General features: G+C 52.1%; 1 long non-coding RNA gene across 2 annotated transcripts in view; it reads left to right on the top strand.

Moving 5' to 3' along the window:
- Positions 1-997: 997 nt before the first annotated feature.
- LOC146401158 (uncharacterized) overlaps positions 998-24,221 on the top strand; it is a 53,116-nt gene continuing 29,892 nt past the window's right edge. The window contains exons 1-3 of one of the 2 annotated variants that reach the window (XR_014809551.1): positions 998-1,147; positions 1,887-1,937; positions 19,348-20,710. This is a non-coding gene — a long non-coding RNA (uncharacterized LOC146401158). Of the gene's footprint in view, positions 1,148-1,886; positions 1,938-19,347; positions 20,711-24,221 lie in introns of those variants that run through there. The other variant, XR_014809552.1, reaches the window with a different exon arrangement.

The following is a 24,221-nucleotide window of genomic DNA, read 5'->3' as shown; positions in this document are numbered from 1 at the left end:
AATTTTTTTCCAGATGCTTCGTAGTTACGCCAACATTATTTATGAAATAATTCATTTCCCCCTCTTTGAATTGATGTGCCTTCTCTGTCTCATCGCAGGTTCCCATACACCCTTGCATCTGCTTCTGGACCCTTTATTCTCTTTCACGGACCCATTTGTCTGTTCCTGTGCCAACTCTATAGAGTTTATCATGTTTAAAACATTCATTTTAATACATGGAAAGGCAAGCTCCCTCACCATTTTTGTTTTAATACGTTTTTGGCCGTTTTCGCATATATTTTCTTGCATGGAACTATTAATATTATTTACCTGCCATGAAAACATTTACCTGATTTACCTGGTGTTGCAACTGAAATTCTTAATAAACCATTATATTAACTTTGGAGGAGATATATTACTTTGTTGTTTTCTCATTCAGGATCATTTTGTTTTATGTTCTTTAATAAAATTCTATAGCTTACTTGGTTTAAATTTTGTATTTCTTGTTTCAAAGATTTTACTGTCTACTCTTGTTAGGAAGAAGAGTATTTTCTCCTTTTTTTTTTTTTTTTTTTTTTTTTTTTTTAAATTGTTAGGACATGGAGTTCCTGTCGTGGCGCAGCAGAAACGAATCCGATTAGGAGCCATGAGGTTGCGGGTTTGATCCCTGGCCTCGCTCAGTGGGTTAAGGGCCCGGCATGGCTGTGAGCTGTGGTCTAGGCCGGCAGCTACAGCTCTGATTTGATCCCTAGCCTGCGAACCACCTCCATATGCAGTGGGTGTGGCCCTAAAAAAAAGCAAAAAAAAAAAAGGCAAAAAAAAAAAAAAAAAAAGCACATGCTTCCTGTTTGGCAGTGTTGGGGGCGGGGGCCCGCTGCTTTTCAGGGATCCCCGCAGCGGGCGGGGCTTTTGTCCGCGGACGCAGGCGCAGCTGTGCTTTTCTCGGGGTTGCGCGGGCAGCGCGTGCGCAGCGCATGTGCACACGGCCTGCTTCGCGGCCTGAAATCCCGGGTCTCGCGGTATTTCTGCACCCGACCCGGAGCTGAGGTGTTGGTGCCCGGGATTCACACCAGGAACGCTGGTCCGAAGACCCCGGGTCCAGGCCTCTCTGTGTGGGCCCCCGTGAGCCAGTGCAACTCGACTAAGCACAGAGGAAAAGAAGAAACAGGTTAGACTTTATTCTATTACCCAGACTAGTCTCCTTTCCTGGGAGTTGTTAATGGGCTTTGCACCTGCCGTAATGACATGCATCCTTCCGTATGGTATCGTATTTTCATGGCCCTGGAACCCCGTGCTCTACCGGTCATCCCTCTAACTCGGCAAACGCTGATCTTTATAGTGTCTCCAGCTTTGCCTTTTCCAGGATGTCATGTAGTTGCAATCATACAGTGTGGAGCCCTTTCAGACTGGCTGGCTTCTTTCAGAGTTCCCGTCTTGGCTCCACCGCTAATGAACCCGACGAGTATCCATGAGGACGTGGGTTCCATCCCTGGCCTTGCTCAGTGGGTTAAGGATCCAGCATTGGTGTGAGCTGTGCTCTGTAGGTTGCAGACGAAGCCCGGATCCTGTGTGGCTGTAGCTGTGGTGTAGGCCGGCAGCTACAGCTCCGACTTGACCCCTAACCTGCGAACCTCCATATGCAGCAGGTGTAGCCCTAAAAAGACAAAAGAACAAACAAACAAACAAAAAAAACTGGCTTCTTGCGTTAGCAGTATACATTGAAGTCTCCTCAGTATCTTTTTGCTGCTGGATAGGGCATTTCTTTTTAGTGTTGAATAACCTTCCCTTGTCTAAATGTGCCAGCTTATCCATTCACCCACCAAAGACATCTTGGTTGCTCCTGAGTTCTGGCTGTTAGGACTAAAGGTGATGCCAGCATCTCTGAATAGCCTTTTGTGTACACACAGATTTTCATCTCCTTTGGACCATGCCAGAGAGTGTGACCGCTGGACCGCACGGTAAGAGTCTGTTTAATTTTGTAAGAAATTGGCAAACTGTCCTCCAGAGGAGCTGTACCTCCTGCATTCTCACCAGTGATGAACGTGAGTTCCTGTTGTTCCCCATGCTCATCTGCGTTTGCAGTTGCCAGGGTTCCAGATTTTGACCATTCGGGTAGGTATGCCGTGGTATCTCGTCGTTTTAATTTGCATTTCCCTGGTAATGGGCTGTGGAGCACATTTCCATGTGCTTATATTTTCTTTGGTGAGCTGGGTTCTCTTAAAATCAGGTTGTTTGTTTTCTTATTGTGGAATTATAAAAGTTCTTTGGTTATTCTGGAAACTGTCCTCTATCAGACGGTTTTTTTTGCACATATTTTCTCCCCATCAGTGCCTTGTCTTCTCATTCTCTTGACGTTGTTTTTGCAGAAACCGAAGTTTTTAATTTTAATGACGTTCGGCTTCTCAGTTATTTCTCTCCTGGATGTGCCTTTGGTGTTGTGTCTGAAAATCATTGCCACACCCAAGGTCATCTGAGTTTTCTCCTGTTATCTGTTAGGAGTTTCATAATTCTGTATTTTACATGTAAGTCTGGGATCCATTTTGAGTGAATTGTTGTGAGGGGCGTAAGGTTTGTGTGTACATTTATTTTTGGGTTTTTTTGCATGTGGAAGTCCAGTTGTTGAAAAGACTACCTTTGCTCCATTGTATCGCCTTTGCTCTTTCGTCAAAGATCACTTGGCTCTATTTTTGCGGGTCCCCCGTGCTCTCTATTTTGTGCCTTTGCTCTGTTGGTCTGTTCTTTGGCCATTGCCACACTGTCCTGTTGACTGTAGCTTTGAAGTAATTTTGAAGTTGGGAAGCATCAGTCCTCCCAGTTCTTCTCCTGCGCTGCCACGTGGACTATTCTGGGTCTTTGGCCTCCATATAAACTTCGGAATCAGTTTACAATATCTGCAAAATAACTTGCTGAGATTTTGACTGGGGTTGCATTGAATCCATGGATCAAGTTGAGAAGAACTGACATCTCAGCAATGTTGATTCTTCTTATCCATGGACAATCTTTCCATTTATTTAGTTCTATTTTGATTTTTTTTTCATCAGAGTTTTGTAGTTGTTCTCATATATATCTTGTGTATACTTTGATTTACTTAAGTGTATTATTTTTTGGGGTACTAATGTAAATAGCATTATGTTTTTAATTTCAAATTGCTGGTGTATAGGAAAGCTATTGACTTTTGTATATTAACCTTGTATCCTGCAACTCTTATTTCCTCTTTTTTTGGAAAATGTTTTATTTTTCTCATTTTTAAAGTTTTATTGATGTACAGTTGATTTACAATGTTGTCATTCTTTCTTTCTTTTTTTTTTCTTTTGAGGACGGCACCCGAGGCATATGGAGGTTCCCAGGCTAGGGGTCAAATCAGAGCTACAGGTGCCGGCTTATGCCACAGCCACAGCAACGCCAGATCTGAGCCGCATCTGTGAACTACGCTGCAGCTTGCAGCAACTCTGGATCCTCAACCCACTGAGTGAGGCCAGGGATTGAACCCACATCCTTATGGATACTAGTTGGGTTCTTAACCTGCTGAGCCACAATGGGAACTCCTACTGTTTGTGGACTTCTTTTTGTGTGTGGACTTTTTGATGATGGCCCTTCTGACTGGTATAAGGTGGTACCTCACAGTAGTTTTGCTTTACAACTCTCTAATAATTAGTGATGTTGAACATCTTTTCATGTGTTTTTTGTTTTTTTAATGAACTGTATGAGTTGTTTGTATATTTCCTTTTTTAAAAAAATTAGAGTTGATTTTCAGTGTGCCAATTTCTGCTGTACAGCAAAGTGACTCAGTTATCCATATATATACACACATTCTTTCCCTTTTAAAACTTGTTATTGCTAGCATAAATAAGAATTTTTGACTCTTGTACGTTTATTATATGTAGTGACTTCATCAAATTCTTTTAGTATTTATAATGGGTTTTTAAAATAGAATCTCTTGGTTTTCTAGGTGTACTTATCTGTATCTATAACCATATCTGTATCTTATTCTACTATTTATACTCCCTAGTTAATTTTCTTGTCTTATTGCATAAGTGAGAACTTCTAAAAGCAGGCTGAACAATTTTGGTGAGGGAGGCCTCTGTGTCATAGTCCAGATTCTCATGGAATGGCTTTAGCATTTCATTGTTCAATACAATGTTTGTCGTTGGCTTTTGATATATAGATTTTTACCATACTTAAAAAAAATTAGACCTGGCTCCTGGATTTTGTCTAATGACTCTTTCTTCAATATTGATATTATTTTCCCCTTTCTAAATAAACCTCCCTCCCCCCAAAAAAAAAGCTTTAGAAATTGTTGCCATCAGCTGATAGTACACTTTTGCAGCTGGCAGTGGATGTCACATTTGGGAAGCCTGGTGTATCCTCTGGAGTCCTTGGCGGGTGTCTGCTTGGAGCTGTGGGGCAGGACACAGCAAGCCAGAAACCAGGGCCTTCCAGTAAGGGGTGGAGGCGAGTGTGTCACTTCTGAAGGAGTGGAGGGAGCACCGAGGCGAAGCCGGGGCAGGGATCCCCAGCTGTCGTCAGTCACGATGCCACCGTGAGCCTGGGAGGCAAGGGTGGGGTTGAGCGCTCGGAAGTCAGTAAGATCCCTCCCCAGGTGTTGGGCAGAAAACGTGAGGAACCTGTGGAGCAGACACCTGTGTCTGGATGTGACCTGCAGCCGAGGTCACGGGCCAGCGCAGGTGATGATGAGGTTGCAGGCGTGGTCCGTGCGGTGCCTCCCGCTCCGGGCTCCTTGGTAGAAGCCCAAGGGCTTTGCCGCCTTGTCTTCCTCTGGGTCGTCTTGAAGAGTTGGAGAGGCATCAGTGACTAAGATGCGGGGTCCAGCTGAACAGGATACGCAGCAGTCTTCCCCAGTTATTACAGAATATGCTCTCATCCCCTCTGAAGGGAGGGTCACTTAAGCCAAAAAATCTTAGCTAATCCTTCACAAAATAAAAGCACAACATTGACAGAAAATCTCATCTGAGGGTAGAAAGGTATAAAGAAAAAAAGCATAGCTCGTGATTCTCATCCCTTAAAGATGACGTCAGCTGACCTAGTAGTGTATTTTCCTTGTTTTCCCGTATGCTTTGTGGTCATCCAGCGTCTGTATAGATAAGCAATTATGTTTGCCTTCTTCATCGTTTTCATATTATGTGCCTTTCCTAGTGCCATCGAGGTAGGTGATCAGGGAATTTGTGTTCAAGCTCCAGCCTCAGCGCCTGGCATATGCACGAGGAGCTTATTTGTTGAGTGAATATATTAAGTCATTAAAACAGAAATTCCCGGAGTTCCCGTCATGGTGCAGTGGTTAACGAATCCGACTAGGAACCATGAGGTCGCGGGTTCGATCCCTGGCCTTGCTCAGTGGGTTAAGGATCCGGCATTGCCATGAGCCGTGGTGTAGGTTGCAGACGCAGCTCGGATCCCGAGCTGCTGTGGCTCTGGTGTAGGCCGGTGGCCACAGCATCGATTCGACCCCTAGCCTGGGAACCTCCATATGCCATGGGAGCGGCTCAAGAAAAGGCAAAAAAAAAAAAAAAAAAAAAAAAAAAAAAAAGAAATTCTCATTGTGGCTCAGTGGGTTAAGAACCTGACATAGTGTCCATGAGGATGTTGGTTTGATCCCTGGCCTCGATCAGTGGATTAAGGATCTGGAGTTGCCACAAGCTGTGGAGCGGTTTGCAGATGTGGCTCTGATCCAGTATTGCTGTGACTGTGGCGTAGGCTGGCAGCTGCAGCTCCCATTTGACCCCTACCCTGGGAACTTCCATATGCCACAGGTGTGGTTGTGAAAAAGAAAAAGAAAAAGAAAAAGATGTGTCTGTGACCGGTAGCTGTTAAGAGCTACGTGAAATTCCCTGGTGGGCGTGCCCTGATTTATGCAGCTCTGAGCCCGCCGCTGGCTTCCCACGCCTCTGCCGTCCCGAAGCTCTAGGAGGTTGTAGAGGGCACCGGTCTCCTTCTCGCCCCCACTTTTGTACCTGATGTTCCCTCGTTCCTCTGCCCCCGTGCCCAGCTAGCATATCCTTGCCTTCTGGGTTGCAGCCTGGCAGACGCTTCTGGCACAGCTGCGATGCCCCTCCCCCCATTAGTTAGAGTCCCTGTCCCTTGTCCCCCAGCCCTCTGGCACACCACCCAGGCTCCTGGCAGCAGAGAGAAGGTGCAGCCTAAATAGGTCATTGAGGAGAACTTACTGACAGACTGTTTACAGAGGCGAAGGCAAGGTTACGGGAAACCAGCAGGGGAAGGCAGCGCACCTGGGCAAGTGTTGGGGAGACCCTGTGCCTGAGGGGAAAGCAAAAGAAGGGGCTCCTGGCGTCCAGAGAAGACTCCGAACAGAAGCTGTGGTAGGGGAACACAGAAAAGGACAGTCTGTGTTCTGCCAGGGGCGGGGGTCCTCCCCCTTTTTCTCCTTCCCCCAGAGCCTTCTGGAGGCCCCCTGACTGGCCAACCCACCAGGAAGCCAGGGAACCTTGGATAGAGCGCCTGGAGGACCCAGCGCCTGGAGGACGCGGTGCCTGGAGGACAAAGTGCCTGGAGCATGCAGTACATGGAGGACTCGGTGCATAGAGGGCACAGTGCCTGGAGGACACAGTGCCTGGGGGACACAGTGCTAAAGGCCGGCAGCCAAGCTGAGGGCAGGGTGGAGGGGGGAGGGCAGTGTACCTGGAGGGGCAGACAGAGCATCCAGTGTTCCTGGGTACCTCTGCCCAGCACCTGTCTGACCCTGGATGCTGCCACTTTTGCACCCCACAGCTCATGAGAGGTCTTCTAGGTCAGGTGCCTTATCTTTAGGGGGTGTTATCCCCCCAGGAAATAACTCAAAGGCAGCACCTCTGTGGATAATTGCGAGGATGAGAAACACCAGTGGGACGTGCTGCGATCCCGCCCTGGCAGGAGTGCCAGAGGCTCTGTTAACAGGTGCCGATGGAGCACGTGGTATCACACATGACAACAGCGAAGCGTGCTGGGTGTGACTTTCTCAGACCGTGTCCATGTGTCCTGTATAGAAAAAGCTTGGAGGCCGATATGTCCATGGTCGTTAAGAAGCCCTGGACAGACGCCCTCATCCGTGATCGAGGAGAAAACAGCGGGCGTCTGCTGGAATTTGTCGCAAGTCCCGGCGAAGTAACGACAAGAGTCGGGGCTGACAGCTCATTTTAGGAGGCCGGATGGAAAGGCCTCTTGGCTTTTGTCAACTCTTGCTCCAGCCCCCAACATTCTGGTTGGCACGGAAGCTCCTTTTCCAAGACCCCGTGGTGGGTTTGGGGCGGATTTGTCGGCTGACAACCAGCAAAGGGTCTTGGAAGTTCCTCTCGGCTTCGCGTGCACGTGCGTCCCTGGAGCTCCTGGCACGAGGCGGACTCCGACTTCAGGGCTGGACGGGGCTGAGGTTTCCCGCTTCGGCGAGCTTCCGGGAACTGCGGAAGCCCTTCTAAAGCCAATGTTTTTTGTTGATAAATATACAAATTACACGACCTCTGTCGCCCCATCTCCAGATGCTGGTGCCCGCCTGGTGGAGCACGTGGCCTCTGGTGGAGAAACCCCGTGTCCTCTGGGCCCCTCCATCAGCCCCAAAGAACGGCCTCAATTTTACTTTGTGGAGCAAATATCGCCCCAATGATGGCTTCAGTGTCCCCGACATAAATATTACCACGTTGAGAAGGCTCTTTCCAAACTGCCACCCTTTCCAGCTCCAGTTATTTTTATGATCATCATCTTATATTTCTCGCATTATCCTCACGTAAGAGGCTTAAAATTCTCCACGGGTCCTTCCCAACAGCCCCAGGGCGGTCCTGCAGACTTCGCTGATGTGGAATTCCAAACGCATCGTGACCTAGAGCGAGTCCACTAAACCACCGCGGGAACAGGCCTTATCAGCGGGTAGCACTTGCTGTGTTTCCCCGACTCTCAAAGCTGCAGTCAGGTGCCGCTGTGGCTGGGCCTTCCTGGAGAACAGCCGCCTGCGGAGGCAAGTGTCGGCTGTGACCTCGCCTCCTTTCAGGCATCACCTCATCTCTGCTGAAATGCCTTTCTTTGCACAGGTCCACACAGGACCGTTTCTCCTGTGCTTATAGGGCAAGACGTCTTGGGTTTTACTCATTTGCCCTCACTTCCCATTCAAGAGTGTCAAGAATGCAAATTAAGTTTTTTCCTCCTTTTTTGTGGTTTCTTTTTCTTTTCTCTGTTAAATCACTCATTGAATTTATTGCATGTATAGCTGTACAATGATCATCACAATCCAGTTTTATAGGATTTCCATCCCACACCCCCAGCGCATCCCCCCCACCCCCAACCTGTCTCCTATGGAAACCGTAAGTTTTTCAAAGTCTGTGAGTCAGTGTCTGTTCTGCAAAGAGGTTCATTGTGTCCTTTTTTCAGATTCCACATGTCAGTGAAAGCATTTGATGCTGGTGTCTCACTGTCTGACTGACTTCACTTAGCTTGATAATTTCTGGTCCATCCATGTTGCTAAAAATGCCGTTATTTCGTTTCTTTTAATGGCTGAGTAATATTCCATTGTGTATGTGTACCACATCTTCTTGATCCACTCCTCTGTCCATGGACATTTAGGTTGTTTCCACGTCTTGGCTCTTGAAAATAGTGCTGCCACAAACATTGGAGTACATGTGTCTTTGCGAGTCATGGTTTTCTCTGGATAGATGCCCAGGTGTGGCAAATGAAGTTTCTATTTCCATAGGAGCCATCTGGGGATTTTTAACATTAATTAATTAATTTGGCTGTGCTCACAGTATGCGGAAGTTCCCAGGCCAGGGATCCAACCTGCACCACAGTGGTGACAATGCCGGATCCTTTAACCATTAGGCTACCAGGGAACTCTTCAGCTGAGGATTTAAAAATTAACTTCTAGATCCAAAAATCTGAGAATAACTCGTGTTATTCTGCCCTATTTTTTTCCTTTTCCGTCTGCTCTGTTTTTCCCTCTTTGCCGGATGCTGCTCTTGACTGTCCTGATGGACAGTTGGAGAGTAACATTACCTGCCGTGATCCTAGGCTCACCTCACAGGGGCCCCAAACCACCTCCTGTGAGTGAGTGCCCACACTGGGTACACCACGTGCTGGGGTGAGGAGCGGGTGGGGACAGGACCTTGGATATACACGCAGCCCACTTGGGTCTTGTTATCTCTTTGCTCTGGAAGATACTCCTCCCCCATAAATGTAGAAAGCATTTAAAAAAATTGCGGTAATACTGATTTATAACATTATACGTTTCATGTGTATAGCATATTTCCACTTCTGTTTATACTACAGCGTGTCGCCACCAAAATTACTTTCTATCTGTCACCATGCAGTTGCTCCCCTTCCCTAATTTTGCCCTCTCTCCACCTCCCCCTCCAGGGACCATGACTCTGTTCTCGTATCTACATGATTGTTTTCATTTGGTTTTTCATTTGTTTTGGGATTTTGGTTTGTTTTCTTAGATTCTACGTAGAGTAAAATCATACAGTATTTCCTTCTCCCCTTTGCGTTAAACCCCCAGAACCGCAGTCTGGTGCCACAGCCCGGAAAGCAGCCAGGTTCGTAGACGGTGGAGGTGGGAACAGAGCTGTCTGTTGAGCCACCTGCTTTTTCTCGGCTGCAGAGGATTTACAGGTTTGGAGAGGGATGATTTTTAGGGGCTTCCAGGTGACCCTAACCCTGTTTGCAGGATTCCTCTCGCAGGCTGGGCGTCACGGTGGCCCCACGGAGAGTAAAGGCCCCGAATTCACTCGCATTTGGAAATATCCTAAAACATGGGGCTTGGAGCTGTAGGATCTGCTCCAGTCGTGCCGCCTCTGTGCTTCTCCGTGAGGGCGGGGCGTGCAGCCTCCACTCCCACCTTCTAGCCGAGGGAAGCACCTGTCTGTCCTGGAGGAAGGGCGCTCACGGTGGAGGAGGGAGGCCGGGAAAGGAAAGAGAGCGGAAACAAAGGCGAGGTCAATTTGCATTCAGATGCTCGCATTAAATATGAACGGGCTTGGGGCCGCCTGTTAACTCCCGCTCCGTCGTCGTCCCTGCCCTCTGGGTGTGCCGGGCTGGCTCTGGGAGGGGGGCGAGGTGAGAGGAGGAGAAGGGCCCCCTTTCCCTGTGAGCAGCTCCGAGTCCCGGTTCTGTGCCCTGACACTGAGGCCAACCCGGAAGGGCAAGGGCAAGGAGCGGAGGGATGTGGGAGTTTCCAGCAGCAACCAGGGCACATCCGATGGCCCACCCTTCACCCATGAAAGTAAAAAAGAAGTAGTCTGAGTTTAGGGGCCACAGACAAAACGAGTGGAGGGACAGGGGAGCAAAGGGGGGCACGGTGGGAGGGCCGTCTGGGGACACCCCAGGGACCGGAAGTGTCCCAAGGGCCGGAGAGAGTGTCCAGGCCTTCCTCAGCGTGTGGACTGCGGGTGAAGAGGAGGGAGGGGGCGGGAAGGGCTGGCAGCCCCCCCATCCCTCTCTGGCTCTGAGGGCAGGTCGGGAGGGTGGCGGCTGTGGCGGAAGCTGCCACTTTGAGGAGACGGTGGCTCTGGGCCACAGGTGGGCTCTGTGACCCCTACGAGCCCTCGCAGAGGAAGCCCTGGAGGCCAGTTGTCTGGTCAGAAGAGGCTTTCGTGTCTCCTCGAGCTTATCTGTTTCTTTGGAGAATGAGGGCCTCCCAGAGCCTCTAAACTCACACCCGCCGCCGCCGCCGAGGGACTGTTTACTCTGCCCTCCTGCAAGGCTGGCTCTCGTCACCCACATCTGGGCCTGTCCCTGAGTTCTCCTCCGCAAGGGAAGCTCGCAAATTTCCACGGCTCCCCTCTCATCCAGCCCTAGCGGCGCCGGCCAGAGTGCCCGGATGCTGCAGGCTCTTGGCAGAGTCCTCGCCCACCTTGGCTGCTCGGGGCCATCGTCCGCACACCTGCGAAAGCTAGGATGCCCCATAAAGTCAGGCGCAGGGTGGATCCCAGGCTCGGTAGTTTTTAGAACTTCCCAGGGCGATTCTGACGGCTGCCTGGTTTGAGAGCCGCTGGCCTGGGGGAGGGGGCACATCCAGCTGCCTGAGCTGGACTCTGGGCTCTGGGGCTGGTACCAGCTCTGGGAAAGTGGTTTACTGCTCCTGGCCTCAGTTTTCTCATCCGTACAGTGGGAATAGCGGTGGCACCGATAATAGCACATTGCCTGGGTGTGAGGGTTCCGGGAGCCAGTGTGCGTCTGGGGCTTGGGAACCAGCTGGCACAGTCAGCCCTCTTCCAGCGCTGGCCATTTATCATGCGGGGAGCCCACGGATGCCCAGCACGTGTCTCAGGAGAAGAGGCGGGAACTGGCGCCATTTCTCCCGGAGGCACGAAGCTTGGTTGAGCTGTGTGGGTTGCCTTCAGAGCCTGGTAGATACGGGAGAGGAACCTGGCTGGTCTCACGCAACCATCAAGGGAGGAACTCGGATGCCCGCAGGGGAAGTTCCCAGTGGAGCCGATCAGCCGCCGAGCAGACCCTGTTGTGCGGAGTGAGTCCCCAGGCCCTGGGGTGTTCCGGCGGCAGTGGGACACTTTGGGGGGAAATGTCATGAGAGGAATCGCAGCAGAACTGAGCAATTTCCACTCGCTTCTCCGGCCTGTGCCCCGCAGATCCTAAGCCCCACCAAAGGCCAGCGTTAGTAAACTGCTCTGCTGCCCCGGTGACGTCGGCAGGGCCGGCAGTGCCTGCCACCGTGAGTCTAAAGCTTGTTCGAGAGAGGACCAGGGTCGAAGCAGGTGGGGTCAAACCCGTTTGCAGGTCAAAGGGGTGAACCTGGGCCCCTGCGGGCCTGGAGCAAGTGATGAGGCAGTGCCCCGGGCGGGGTGGGCGTCTGGAGCCGCTGCGGGATTAGGGCTTGGGCTGCCCACGGGCCCTTTTGTTGGGCTCTGGACACAGGATAGACCCTTGGGCTGGCTTTGTTTACCGCTGAAGGTCAAAGCAGCAGACGCTTTGTAAATCAGAGGCTCTCAGCCCCTGCCCGGTGTGGTACCCTTCCCTTCTCTGGGTCTCGGGAAGGGGGAGGACTCTACCCGGCCTGTGCTACTTGCCTTGTCTTTTTAGGGGTGGGGTGGGCTGGGGTGGCGTGGGTGGGGAACGGCACTAGCTGTGACACTATTTCACTGGAAACGAAGCTGAACGTCACTTTGAACAAGTCAGCTCGCCTTTGGCTCGTCCCTCCTAGTCCAGTGCCCCTGCGGGCACTTGCGGGGCTCAGGCTCCGGGTCCTCCTCCCACCCCCACCCAGTGGCCTGTACCCCTCTCTCTCCTCCGCCCCAGCAGAGACACACCCTGGACCTTAGCGCCCTGCAGGGGGCGCTACCTTTCAGATCGTCATCTCCGAAGCCCCCCTGTAGCGCCACCTGTGTCCTGACATTGCCCCTTTTTCTTTTTCTTTTTGTATCATGATTATTATTTTTAAATAGTTCTGACATTGTCCCTGTCACGTGTTCCCACTAAACCTCTTCAGCCTTCCTTGTGGCCCTGGAGGCCTCCCTGTGTTGGACCCATCCTGGTTGCGTCTGTTCCGCGCTCCCCATTGTGTCTGGACTCCTTGGTGAGCCATTTGGGGCAGGTTCTCAACAGTGTCCCCCTCCCTCACCCTCCGGACCCTCCACCGTGCCTTCCCGCCCACTCCGCATCCCTCTCTAGTGGGTTCTGCGGAGGAGATGCCGGCTGCTGCCCGTGCTCGCTGTGGTCATCGCTGGGTGCCCGCCCGGTCCTCGCTCGGTCCTGCCTGGTCCTCGCTCGGTGCCTGTGGCCATCGTCCTTTCTTCGCTCCATTTTTAGCCCGCTATCAGATTCCCACGACAGCTGCGCCAGATCTTTCCACCCTGCTCGAGCCCTGGCTGACCCTGCTGGCCTCCTGTCCCCGGAACAGACCCCGGACTGGCTGAGCCGTCCAGCCCACCCCGCGCCGAGACCCCCCCACCTCCTTTCCTGGTTCTCCTTTCCTTCATCCTGCTTTGGGAAGGCCTGTCCCCTCTCCCTGGGGCTGGGCCACCCCTGGCCCTGGCGCTGCCCTCGCTCCTGCCCTGTGGTCTTGCTCTGTTGCTTCTCATCTTCCACCCCGCTTTCCCTGGGGCCCCGAGACTGACTCTCATTTCCTGCACCTTAAAAAGCAAGCAGGAACAAAGGCCCCTCCGTCTGCCTTCCTCCTCGTCTCGCCTTTCTCCCCCACCTTCCTCACCCTCCAGGCCGGGTGCCCCTTCCTCCCCTGGTCCCGTAAACCAGCCACACTGGCCCTGAAATGTGCCCCCGCCCCCGCCCGAGGCAGCCTCTTGGGTGGAAGAAGCCCGTTGGAGTCACAGTGACACAAGGGTTTGCATCCCGGGCTCTGCCTGCATGTGTCCTGTCACCTTGACCCTCACTCGGCACGTGACGAATCTCTTCAAGGTTCGGTTTCCTTCTCTGGAAAACAGAGGCCCATGATTCACGGGGTTGCTGTGAGGGCTACATGGTTCTGCGTTTAAAGTGCCCAACACACCCTTGGTGCAGATTAAACATTCCCTTCCGTGCCATGCCTAAGCGATGCCAGCTCCTTCACGCGACGTGCCCCTGCTCTCCTCCATCCGCCCTGAGTCCCCGTCCACCCTTCAAGGCCCCGTCACACCCTTGTCTCCACCTGCCAGGCCCCGGTTCCTTTTCTCTCTGAGCCCCCTTCCTCTGTTGTCGTGGGCGCCGGGGCCTGCCCTGCGTCGGGGTGATCTGAGAATGTGGACATACACTCGTCTGGCCTCTCCTGAACCCACTGCCTCCGAGGGCAGGGCTACGGAACTCACCTTTGGGTCCCTCACGAGTGCCTCCGGGAGCAGCTTGCCCGGAACAGCTATTCGGTAAAAGTTACATTGAAAAGAATCTTAAGAGAATTGCTCGCTGCCGGGTATGTCTTTATAACCTAACAAACAAACAAACAAAACCAAGCTGATCTCTTTCTCACCCATGAACTGGTAGAATTTGTGAGGTGAGCACCGGGAGAAAACCTCTTAAGAGACCCTCCCCAGGACTAGCCGGGTTTTCGGGGTCCTTATGCCTCCCCAGGGAAGTGATTTCCCTCCAGGCCACTGAGGGTCTGTTTGGGCACGTAATTAAGATAGTCCCCGTTTGGTGGAGTTGATCCGATTTCTCATGTGGGAGAGGCCGTGGTTAGATGAGCCATGCTTCCCTTTCCTTCCAGCCCGACCGTCAGAGCTCACCTGCTGCGAGGGCGACATAATTAAGACGCTGACTGATGAAAGGGACCGAGGCTGCGTCTCATGTGCATCCTGGAAGGCAGATTCTTTGGGGAGGGCTGTTTTCTGCAGGTGCCTTGGTCCTTTCATTTGTTTGTGCAGTAAGTATGTATTGAGCATGGACTGGGTGCACCTGGCTTGGCATCAGGTGCTGGGAACACAGTGGTGACCCAAGCCTGGGCTCCCAGGGTGCTGGCTGGCGCCGACTTGCTCTTCTCGGGAAGGGGAGCTATGCGGAGGTGGGCTGGGCCGGCGGCCTGGTGGCCCACAGAGAGGGTGCTGGAAGGGGACGTTCTTTAGCAGCAGCAGCAGCAGCAGCAGCAGCAGCACCTGCGCCTCCTGGCAGGACCCTCCACGCGGTTGCTCCGTCGTGAGTCTCCGGGCTTGTCGCATTATCCTCAGGCCGCCTGAAATGCCTCCTGCTACCCACACTCGCTTCCCTCAATTCATCTTTCAGTGTGGAGGATTTACAAAGATTTATGCCATTAAGAGCAAGATCTCAGCAACACGCTGTATGGGAAAAACATGTTTTGCTCCCGCCTGTATACGTATTAGTGTGTAAGCTCTTCTGGGCAGGCACCCATTTTATGTGTCATCTCCTCTGGCCCTCGTTCCCTCTTAGGGCCGATGGTTCAGAAACTTGGGTCTGTATCTTCATGTGGGGTCCGTGTTAATTGGCCCCAGTTCTTGGCTGGTGGGGAGTCGTCTGTGTTTCGCCGCGGGGTGCAGGATCTGAACCCCTTCTCGAACACCCCGCGATCACAGAGGGCTGGAGGAAGGAACGCCCACTCCACTGCGTCAGGCCCTGTCCGTGGCCTGGGAGCAGCCCGGCCGAAGCGGCTGGGTTCCTCGTGGCCTGCAGGCGGGGGCTGATGGAGGGTGAAGGCAGGACAGGAGGGAGGAGGCCGTCCAGGGCGGGCGGCGTGACTCATGGGGACACGGTTCATGAAGAGTCCAGGCTGCCTCTAAGGATGGGGACGGCCCCCTGGGGCCCTCTGGGGACGGGGGATGGAAGGAGAGGAACCTTTCCCCGTTCGGTGACTTGGGGACGCTCTTGAGCCCCTTTCTTCTCTCCCGCCTCTGGCCGCCTGTCCCCCTCAACTGTGGGCCACCTGTCGGGAGCCTGTGAGGAGACCCAGATTCCACACTTGGGGCTCGGTGTGGAAAGAGGTGACAGGCAACACCCAGGTCGAGGAGGGGCTGGGGTCCTGACGGTTTCTGCGTGGGGGGCGGAGGGGGGGCGGGGAGCAGGTGCGGGGTGGGGGCCCCGGCTGCACTGCCCTGGGAGCTCCCGAAGGCAGGCTCTCTGGCTCCCAGTGCGGGAGCCCCGCAGCCCCATCCTGCGGTTCTGTTGCTTCGCCTCCTCAAAACGTGACCCCCATCCCCCAAGCAGATCTTTTCTGTTTGTCGTCGTCGATCTGGCTGCAAAGTCACGCGAACTTACTGCGTGTCTCAGGGCAGGCGTTGGCACTTTCCCAGGTCTGCTCCCTCTGCTCTGGCTCCCGTGGGTTTGCCCCTTAGGCCACCTCCGTGTGGCGGGCGGGCTGGGAGGACTCAGGCGGGGTAGAGAGGATGAATGGAAGGCTCAGCTTGTTTTCGTGGTGGAATCCTGCGGCGCCACTGGTCCCCAAATAGTTCACGCTTTTCTTCTTTTGTAAATTAATTTAAAAAATTAGAATATAGTTGATTTACAGTGTCATGTCCATTTCTGCTGTGCAGCAAAGTGACCCACTGATACATGTATACACCCACACACATTCTCTCTCTCGCTCTGTTTTTTTTAGGGCTGCACCCGTGGCAAATGGAAGTTCCCAGGTTAGGGGTTGAATCAGAGCTACAGCTGCTGGTCTGCATCACAGCCGCAGGAACACAGAATCTGAGCTGTGTCTTCTGCCTACACCATAGCTCATGGCAATGCTGGATCCTTAACCCACTGAATGAGGCCAGGGATCGAACCCACACCCTCCTGGTTACTAGTTGGATTAGTTTCCGCTGCACCATGATGGGACCTCCGACATTCTCTTTCTTATCTTACCTTCCATCAAGGTCTGTCCCACGAGATTGGCTGCAGTCCCCTGTGCTGTACAGCAGGACCTCGCTGCTGATCTACTCTGAATGGACTAGTTTGCATCTACCAACACACAGCTCACCTTTTCCGTTAAATGATGCCTGAGTCGTAAGGGGATGGTTAGGGGGACCCTTGGGTGCACGTGCTCGCACAGAGAGTCCAACACCTAGTTTTATGGAAAGAGGGCAGTGATGAGCCCAGGTGTACATGGGCCTGTCTTGGGCACGGAGACGCCGAGGGCCTGTTTGAAGAGGTCCTGAACCTCTGCCTGCTTGAGGCCCACGCCGCAGTGGGCCAGGGCATGGCTTTCATTCTTGATGACAGCAGCTCACCCACGCGCCCTTCTCCCGTCCCTGACGAGCCCCAGGTTTAACCCGGAGTAAGGACACAGGGCACTGCTCAGCCCAGTGGGGGCAAGGGCCTTTGATCTTTGGCATCTTTCTTAACCCTGCCCAGCTGACCAGCAAGAATGCAGAGGGGACAGGACTCTATTTCACACCTGCTAAATTTCTGACCAGCCAAGGAAGACTGCTAACAACCGAATCGACAACCCTGGCAGTCGTTATCAAAAGTTCAGGGTGAACAGAGTGGCTGGATTTGGCGAACTGGGAGCAGTTAGGGATTGAAATAAAACAGCAAATTAGGGAGGACAAATAAATCATCTTACGTTACCTTTCGTTCTCTGGCCATTTTATTAGGTGTAATTTGGACGTTGCCAATGTACACTCACTAACTATTTCCATGTGCTCACATGAAATTTGAACTCATAAATGTTATGGTCATAGAAATTTCCAATTTGTTTCAATTACTGTGTTACATTTCCTATTTAACGTAATACGAATTTTTGGAGAGAAATAAAAATGCAGTCATAACCCTACTACTTGAGGGCAGAAAAGAGATGTTTCCTGCTGTCTTTCTCATAAACTAAACATGCGGCTAACACTTGTTCTGCTTCTCAACAAAAACATCAGAGACAAAAATCAGCCATGGACCACTTACCGAGAAAATCCAGCGTGGCCCACAGCTGGCCGGTGGCCTGTGGTGGCCTGTTATCCAGGTTCCAGGTGAGCAGCCAGGGTCTTCACGGAGATAGATGCTCATTCTAGATTGAGATCTGCATTTCCAGGAACTGAGGCAAAAGCCCCTCTGACACTGGAACAGACTCGGAGCAGAAGGAGTGTCACTGGGACTCACTCTTGGTGTATCATCTCGGAAATCAAGGAATCCGCTTTGCGGCAGGCGCAGCATAACGATGTGCCGAGAAGAGCCCTGTACGATGGGCTTCGGCTCAGCACCCACGAGGCAGGGGACCGGGCGAAACTGGAATGGGCAACTGAAACGTGCTCCTGACTAAATTGTGGGGGAGCGGGTGATAAAGGATTGAAGGGTCAGCGTGCCTGAAAGCTGAGTGCGTGTTAAAAAGTACTAATCGAACTTGAGTGAAAACCTTAGTTGCAGTTACACCAGGATGCACAGTCTTTCAACATCTCAGTTTAGCCTGGAACATCAGTACCTTGCGGACGGATCTTAAGATCCGTCTCAACACTCAGCTTCCAAAGGGACATGTGTCAGTGTTTAAATAAATAGTTCCTCAAGTCCGGATTTGTTCACGGTTCCAAGGCGTAGCCGATGACAGGAGCACGGCTCCACCCAGCATCTCAATAGAACCAGTTACTCTGGGAGAAGACGACGGCGCGCTTGAATGCTAATGTGTGCTTTCACCAAAATGTTTATTAATTGGTATCCATGTAATCGGAAATGTGGATTTTTGAAGATGTTTATGCCATTTTATTGAAGACATGTCAAGTAATGACAGTTTTTTCTTTCTTTTTTTTTTTTTTTAGCAAGCAAAATGAAATAAACAGCAACTACCATTTGCTGGCTACCTATTATGTTCCTAGGTACTTTATTTTATTCAAGAGCCACGTGTGGCTATTGTGTCCATTGCACATTGGAGGACCCCAGGGCTGAGACGCTGTTTCGTGTCTTGGCAAGTCTCCGAGAGAGTAACTGGCAAGGCTCTCTGGTTTCAAAGCCTTCTTTCTTTTTGCTCAACTCTGCCTCCGTGAAGCGTTGTTTACTTAGAAAACTCTCCTGCAGGGTCCATCCAAGATCCATAAACATTTAACTCATTCGTCTATGTTTTCTTACAGGTGTGCCTGTGCGTTTGTGGATATACATATACATATTCATATACATGTGTCTGTCCATCCATCCGTCCATCCATTTGCATACGTGACCCGAATAAAGGAAGGGATCTTCTGTCTGATGTAGACAGAGCCTTTGTAGGGGCACTTCCTTAACGGAATCATCAAAGTCTGAGGTTCTGAAAATGGTGTATCAGTGAAATGTTATCTAAGGGAATGACTCCTCTGAACCAAACTGATGAATGAAACAGGTATTGCTTTGCCAATTAATTGCGAGGAGAAGCGATGAAACTCACCACGTCTCCCCCCTGCTGTAGTGGAGACGGTGGAGGCGTGTGTTGGATGGAGACTTTGTCAGCCTGGGTTCCAGAGTGACTTGCTGAGCTGTTCTGTGTATAGACAGAGAGGGAAATAAACTTGCTACTTAATCAACAGAGGTGATGGGGTTGTTTGTTACGTATCCAACCCAGCCTATCCTGACTGATACAACAAATTGGCCGGTCCCTCTTCTGTAACAGAGGTTAAAATCCAGCTCCATGCATGAAGGCTGAACTTGAGCCCAAACAAAGTTTTTTTTTTTTTGTCTTTTGTCTTTTGTCTTTTCTTCTTGTTGTTGCTATTTCTTGGGCCGCTCCCGCGGCATGTGGAGGTTCCCAGGCCAGGGGTTGAATCGGAGCTGTAGCCACCGGCCTACGCCAGAGCCACAGCAACGCGGGATCCGAGCCGCGTCTGCAACCTACACCACAGCTCACGGCAATGCCAGATCGCTAACCCACTGAGCAAGGGCAGGGACCGAACCCGCAACCTCATGGTTCCTAGTCGGATTCGTTAACCACTGCGCCACGACGGGAACTCCTCAAAGTTTTTAATGTGACATGTGCTAAAATCTCAATGGCCTGTAATAAAAAAGACTAATCAAAATTCTCCTAATTTGTGTACTTCCTCCTCTTTTCAGGGTGCCGCCACCAGCCTCTTTCATCCCTGGGCCACTGCAACTGTCTCCTTGTACTTGCTGCTCACGTCTGCCTTTGTCACCCAAGCTCCTGCCTCAACTCAACCCTGGGGTGTACCCTTTACAAATTTGTTTTCCAAATTGATCTCTTAGTTAACAATATATGGGGAACATCTTTCTGTGGTGGTGAAATTCATGATTTCTCATTGATCAAACATGGCTTAAAAATCCAAGCCAGTCATTTGCCCAGTTTCCTTCCTCCTGCCGGGCTAAGCCTGGTACTATTCCAGAGAGAAGGCAGGTGGTGACTTGATGTGGCACAGCATTAGACCAGAAAGACCAGAGTCTCTGCAAGGAATTTTTTTTTTTCCAGGTAGTGATGCTCCGATGGGCTCTCAGGGGTCCTCTCTGCTTGTAGCACATGTAGAAAATGGCATATTCTGGTGAACTGAGATTTCATGGTATACTCTTATTTTGCAATAAGGCCATAGTTGCATTTCTAAGAAACCTCAAACTATCAAAAACTACATTTAAAAAATTGTTTTGATGATTAAAGTGAAAAAGGCTGGAAACTTTCGTAGTAGCCAAGACATGGAAACAACCTAAATGTCCCTTGACAGATGAATGGATTAAGAAGAAACACAATTGGCTACTACTCAGCCATAGAAAAGAATGAAATAAAGCCATTTGCAGCAACATGGATACAACTAGAGATTCTCATACTAAGTGAAGTCAGTCAGAAAGAGAAAGACAAACACCATGTGCTATCACGTATATGTGGAATCTAAAATGTGGCACAAATGCACCTTTCCAGAGAACAGGAACAGACTCACAGAGTGGAGAACAGACTTGAGATTGCCGAAGGGGGAGGGGGAGGGAGTGGGATGGACGGGGAGTTTGGGGTTAGGAGGTGCAAACGATTACGTTTAGAATGGATAAGCAGGGAGTTCCTGTTGTGGCTCAGTGATAATGAGCCTGACTAGTAACCATGAGGATGCGGGTTTGATCCCTGGCCTCGCTCAGTGGGTTAAGGACCCTGTATTGCTGTGGCTCTGGTGTAGGCTGGCAGCTGCAGCTCCGATTTGACCCCTAGCCTGCGAATTTCCATATGCAGTAGGTGCAGCCCTAAGAAAAGCAAAAAAAACCAACCAAACAAACAAACAAAAAACGGATAAGCAGCGAGGTCCTACTGTACAGCACAGGGAACTATATCCAATCTCCTGGGATAGAGCATGATGGAAGATAATAGATAATATGAGAAAAATTATGCATATGTACGTATGACTGGGTTACTTTACTGTACAGCAGAAATTGACATAACATTGTAAATCAACTATATTTTAATAAAGAATTTAAAGTAAAGATATTAAGGCGTTCCCTTCATGGCTCAGTGGTTAATGAACCTGACTAGGATCCATGAGGATGTGGGTTCGATCCCTGGCCTCACTCAGTGGGTGAAGGATCCAGTGTTGCCGTCGCTGCAGCTGCAGCTCCGATTGGACCCCTCGCCTGGGAACCTCCATATGCCACGGGTGTGGCCCTAAAATAGCAAAAAAAAAAAAAAAAAAAATCAAGAAAAAAAAGCTAGAAACTTCCATACTTACCATAATGTAAACATTTTTTCATGCAGGATTTTCAATTAGTGGTATTTCATAGATATATTTTGTTATTGAAAGCAAAACTATAAGCCGTTTAATCAAAACTGACAGAAACGAATCCTAGCTATCAAAGAGGAGAAGGCCCACGTGGCATATAAGGTGGAACATAAGATCCGTAGGCTTATACCTTAGGGAAATGGATCACAGCACAGCCCGTGCCCCCAGGGTCAGGGGCGGAGGAACGGGGTGCTGGGCAGTGGCCCCTAAGCTGGGTGTGCCCCCCCCAGCCTCCAGCCTTTTCTCCCCCTTGCCTCGTGTCCGGGCCTGCGCGGACCGTGTTCACACCCAGCACCGCAGGTCTGGCTCACGTTCCCACAACCATCCCCTTCTCTCTCCTTCGCATTAATGAAAACGTGCGCCGAGGCATCACGCCTTTACCTGAGTTGCCGCCACTTGTGGGAATCAGCCGGACGCAAAGCAGCCGGGAACCCAAAGAGCAGGTTTGCGCCCTTTCCCACTCGGAGGACTGGTCAGTCTTTGTTTCTCCGCAGGGGCCGTCCAAGAACAGGCTGCGGAGTTCCCGTCATGGCGCAGCGGAAACAAATCCGACTAGGAACCGTGAGGTTGCGGGTTCGACCCCTGGCTTCGCTCAGTGGGTTAAGGATCTGGCATTGCCGAGATCTGTGCTGTAGGTTGCGGATGCCACTCGGATCTGGTGTTGCTGTGGCTGTGGTGTAGGCCGGCAGCTACAGCTCCAATTAGACCCCTAGCCTGGGAACCTCCATATGCGACAGGTGCGGCCCTAAAAGGACAAAAAAACAAAACAAAACAGGCTGCAGTGCAGGGCGTGCGTGGTTCACTGTGTGACGAGACCTGCTTCTCAGAGCCATGAGCTGTCGGGTGGGGAAGAGGCCCTGCCCCGTGTCAGGGCCCCACGCCCCTTTCATTGAGGTGCTTCCAGAAGGATGCGTGCAGCTCCCCCAGCCATGTGCTGCTTGGTGTTTTATCTGTGAGTGAGTGAGGCCTGGAGGAGAGCGGGAGGGAGAGGGAGGGAAAGCCCGAATGGACACAAGTAAATGAAACAGATCCATAGCCCCAGACGGCAACGTTTGACGGAAAAATGCCAGAAAAATGGCAAGAACGTCCTCTCTTTAGGAACCCCCCCAGAGAAAAAGTGGATTTTTCTTTTTTCTCCCATGTGTGGAATTTATTCATTGATGTTTTTATTATAGTGGATTTGCAGTGCTCTGTCAGTTTCTGCTGTGCAGCACAGTGACCCAGTCACACACACACGTGCACGCTTTTTCTCACCGTATCCTCCATCGTGCCCCATCGCAAGAGATTATATTTCCCTTGTCACACAGCGGGAAAAAGTGGCTTTTTCTCAGGAGAGAAAGTTTTACAAAAAGTCAGAAAACGTGCAAGAGAAAGTTTATTTTCAGCCAGGGCTGAAGGGAGGCATTTTTGAGGGTCCCCCCCCCCCCCCCCCGTCCCGAGGAGCCTTGAGAAGGCTGGAGCCTTCCCCGGGTCCCGGGGCTTATCAGTTGCCATGGCAACCACGAATCGCACTGCTGAGGTTCTAAGCGACTTGGGATGCAGAGTGTTCCCTGGAACACAGTTTGCCCGAGACCCCTCTTCCTGGGCACGGCCACCCGGCGCCCCCCCGCTGCGACCAGGCCCAGGCGCCGCGGAGCCTGGCTGTGCCACAGGGTAACCCAAGCCGCCGGGACTGCTGTTCGGAAACTCTAGCAGGTCTGAGGCGAGCTGGGGTGGCTGCTGGCACGGCCCGGCTCACCTGTCGTGTGATTAAGTCACGGGGTGGCCGCTTGTTCTCTTTGGGACGAGGCCAGGCAGCATTTGTTGGAGTGAAAAATCAGCCTCTGTGTGCGGTGTGGCCGTGTCCAAAGTAACGGGCCCGAGAGTCCGGGAGACGAGAAGAAGGGGAAAGCGGGCGGGGGGTGGGGGGGGGACGGGCCAGCAGCTGTGCTGAAAGGTGTCTCGGTCAAGGGTGGCGGGGTGGCAGGAACAGGATGCTGGTCAGCTTGCAGGAAGGGGGTTCCGGGGGTGGCGGGCAGCCTCTCGGCGGAAGAGAGGCTGTCCCGGGGGCTGTGGAGTCATCCGTGCGGCCTCAGCTCTGGCCTCCACCCTCATCTCTGGGGCGCGTCCGCTCGGTTCCTCTCCTCACAGCCTGGGGCTTTGCAGGGCCTTGCTCTCATCACCTGAGCGCTGGAGGCGGGGGGCGTCGCCGTGCCTAGGAGGGCCCGGTAGCCAGCGCTCTGCGGGAGGTCTGACTCCGCGAGGGGCTCTTAAGGCCACGTCTGCCGTTGGTCCCATCACCTGTGGTCTGAGGGGGGCTTCTCCTCTCTGGCCGAGTGGGTGGGAGCAGGTCCTCTGAGGAGGAGGCAGAACTGGGGGGAGAGACGGGGGGTGGAGGAGGTGACAGGCATTTGCAGAATGGGAGCACGGCACAGACCCTGACACATCCAAAGGGGCTGGAATGGACACCGGCCGTAAATAAGAGCATCCCTGGATCCATCCTCACTGGCTGGGTGCAGATGCTGGGATGGGGGCCGCTGGCCCTGAAAAGGGGGCGGGGGCGTAATTGGCTGTGGATTCTTGAGGGTCCGGGAGGCAGTGTAGCCAGGAGGGGTTGGAGGGCTGCCTTGTGTCTAAAGGAGTCGAGTGATTGAAGGACCTGGTGAGAAGGGAGAGCTGAGTCTGGAGGGAGGGGCCTTCGAAAGAGGCGGGGATTGGCGGTGGGGAGGGTGCTGGGCTTCTGGCTTGTGGCCGGAGTGTGATGTAGAGACACCTTGACAAGTGTTATATTCCCGGATGCTGTTAGGGGCTGAAGTGTAGCCTCCAGAATTCACACGTGAAGCCCTGCCCGCCCCCGCCCCCGGCTCAGAAAGTGCCTCTGCTCGGAGGTGGAGTCTTTAAAGAGATGATGACGCTCAAACAGGGTCGGGAGATCGCCCCGGTCCCCTAGGACCAGTGTCCTTCTAGAAGGAGGAGATGAGGGCCCAGCACACACGGAGGGACAACGGGGTGAGGACACAGGGGGCAGGTGGCCTCCACAAGCCGAGGGGAGAGGCCTCAGGACAAACCGACCCTGTGACACCTTGACCTCTGACCTCCAGCCTGCAGACGGGGAGGGATACACTTCTGACGTTTAAGCCGCCCCGTCTGGGGCCTTTTGTCACGGCAGCCAGCGCAGACTGACATAGATGGTGTGGGGAGAAGGTCACTCCATGTGCCTAAAGCAGCACTGGGACTAAAAGA

This window comes from Sus scrofa, chromosome 7 (genome assembly GCF_054392235.1).
Source record: "Sus scrofa isolate SSC_HxYL_T2T_F1_AM1 chromosome 7, Sscrofa_HxYL_maternal_Yorkshire_Landrace_v2.0, whole genome shotgun sequence".
NCBI classification, from domain to species: Eukaryota; Metazoa; Chordata; class Mammalia; order Artiodactyla; family Suidae; genus Sus; species Sus scrofa.
This window is presented reverse-complemented; position numbering and strand designations above follow the sequence as displayed.